Genomic DNA, 2928 nt, shown 5'->3' on the forward strand with positions numbered 1-2928 from the left:
ACATGCATTTACAGCATTGATAGAGATTTCAAAATTGCTATCTGCGGAGCTTTTACTCACTTTTTTTTTAAAAGATTTTATTTATTTATTTGATAGACAGAGATCACAAGTAGGCAGAGAGGCAGGCAGAGAGATAGAGGAAGGGAAGCAGGCTCTCCACTGAGCCGAGAGCCCGATGCGGGGCTCCATCCCAGGACGCTGGGATCATGACCTGAGCCGAAGGCAGAGGCTTTAACCCACTGAGCCACCCAGGTACCCCAAGCTTTTACTAACTTAAACAGCTAGCAATAATATATGAAAGTCACTATTCTCCCACATCCTTACTAACACTGTGTTATCAGACTTTTTTATTTTTGTTAAATCTAATAAGCAAGAAATGATCTCATTTCAAAATGTAGTTCCATTTTTATAAATGAAGTTGAACATGTTGTAATATATTTTAGAGTCATTTATATTTTCTCTTAAGTGACCAGTCCCTGTCCCTTGCTCAGATTCATTGGGATGTTGTTTTCTCAAGAAACTTTTAAAAATTCTTCCAGGAATATAACCCTTTATTTATAATAGAGGCATTAAAAAGGCGCCCAGCTGGCTCAGTTGGTAGAGCATGTGACTTTTGATCTTAGGATCATGAGTTCAAGTCCCATGTTGGGTGTAAGGCTTACTTTAAAAAAGTAAATAACCGGTTCCTGGGGGGCCCAGGTCATGGTCCCAGGCTCCTGGGATCCAGCCTGGCTCACTGCTCAGTGGGAAGTCTGCTTCTCCCTCACCCCCCCCCCCCCCGCTTATGTCCCCTCTCTCACTGTGTCTCTCTCTGTGTCAAATAAATAAATAAATAAATAATCTTAAATAGTCTTAAATAAATAAATAAATACATTAAATATGAACAGTAAATATGTCTTAAATAAATAAATGAATACATTAAATATAACAGTAAATATTTTTTCCCGTTTGTCATTTATCTTTGATGTCAGTTAGAATTTTGTGGTCAAATTTGTTACAGAGGAGTAGGGTCTTTCCCCATTCTGATAGTTAGAAATGCTGCCTTATACTCTCCAATACTTCTTTTTCACATTTTAATTTTAATTGTTTTTAGCATTGAAATCTCCTCTCAGATATGCATCTACTACTTTTTTTTTTTTCTTTCCAGGTGGCTTTCTGTTGTATTTCACAATCTATTTACAAGACTTGCTTGTAGCCCTTGTATTCCTGAGGGACAGGAAACTTGGTCTCTTAATGATCGTAATCCTGAAAACCTAGCGTCACAGCTCGTACATAGGAGACTCAAACTGATAACAATTTGAGAGAAACTGGTTCTGCATGGAATTCCACAGATAAAACCACTCTTTTCTCTTTTCTGACATCATCTGGGAGGATTTTGTTGAGAAAGAACAAACAAGCTTCATTTTGAACACCCACCCACGCTGAAAACACGAGGATGTAAGTCTGGGTGACATGGGAATACTTCTGAGTCTCTCTCTTCTCTAACATCATTTACCCATTCACCAGGAGTGACTGCTATTTCTTCTAACACTAATCAATTAATATTACAAATACCAAACACTTATTTATCATCCTGCACACACAGACATCTGTCTACCAGAGGTCTGGAATGTTGGTGGGTGGGTAGATACTTTAACCTTATCCAACCTCTATACAATAATTAATTTTAATTGCTTTTCACACTGGTTACATGATCTCCTAACTTCTTGGTAGTAGTATATCTCTGTAGAGAAACTGATTAAGAAAAGAAAAAAAAAAAACTGCTAGGAAACTCTTAAAAAACTAGATGTGAAATATGTTTTAAACATTCTGTAAACAAATATAAAAAAATACTTAAACCAAAGGAAACATGTTGCTTTCATTGCTTTGCTTTGGGTGCAGCCTCTGTATCTCCCAAGGAATGTCCCTGCCTTAAACTCTACTCCTCAACAGACACTACCAGCTTCTGTAAATCACCTTCAGATTTATCTGATGATCAAACCTCTTCACCACCTGGTCACCGCTCTAACTCTGGCATTCCAAATGACTACCATGTTTAATGGTTCTTTGTAATCTCTGTGATCGGAGAATGCACGGAGGCGAGCACGTGTGCACGCAAACAGATTCTATCTTGCTTCTTCTCCTGCCTGGGTGCTTCAGGCAAAAGAGGAAATGTCTTAGCAATAAAGATATGGTGAGAAACTTTAAAAAACCACTGAACAATTATTACTTGAGATGAGCTGCGGTTGAGAGGAACCAGAAAGGATGACACGAAGACGTTCTCTCTTCCCAAGTGTGGCCACTTCCCTGTTCACAGAAATATTACAAATAATGATTAAAACATTTATTTAATCCCCCTTAAATGAATCAGGTACCCCTTTTTTCCTGGGCAAACTGTATTTACTCACTAGCTTTCCCTTGTGTTTCGCAAAAGACTGCGGTAAAAACGTTCTCCTGCAGCAGTTAAGTTTAGTTGGTGTACTACTCTAACTAAAATTTTGGCTGCTAGCTTTTATGCTAGATGTACACATTTCACATAGTGGCTGAACATATAAGAAACATATATATCTTTACATTTAAATATATATGGCTTAATAACACTTTTTCAACGTGCTATCCTCATAGCAGATTATTATATTTATTCAGAATATATGAAGCCATCTATTTGAAATAATCTCCAGTAAAGCTGGTTAAAATACAGCACATCCATTTGTAGAGCTGTATTCCTCTCCACCCCTTATACCACTGCCCCTTTAAAAAGAAAGAATGGGGGGCGCCTGGGTGGCTCAGTGGGTTAAGCTGCTGCCTTCGGCTCAGGTCATGATCTCAGGGTCCTGGAATCGAGTCCCGCATCGGGCTCTCTGCTCAGCAGGGAGCCTGCTTCTCCCTCTCTCTCTCTCTCTCTCTCTGCCTGCCTCTCTGCCTACTTGTGATCTCTCTCTGCCAAAT

The 2928-nt window shown here is 38.9% G+C and overlaps 1 non-coding gene across 1 annotated transcript; it reads left to right on the forward strand.

Moving 5' to 3' along the window:
• The first annotated feature begins 579 nt into the window (after positions 1 to 579).
• TRNAK-UUU lies at positions 580 to 652 on the forward strand. Its single transcript has one exon. It is a non-coding gene; the product is annotated as a tRNA-Lys (tRNA).
• Positions 653 to 2928: the final 2276 nt, after the last annotated feature.

The sequence above is a fragment of the Meles meles genome, chromosome 5 (genome assembly GCF_922984935.1).
Source record: "Meles meles chromosome 5, mMelMel3.1 paternal haplotype, whole genome shotgun sequence".
In the NCBI taxonomy this organism is placed as follows: Eukaryota; Metazoa; Chordata; class Mammalia; order Carnivora; family Mustelidae; genus Meles; species Meles meles.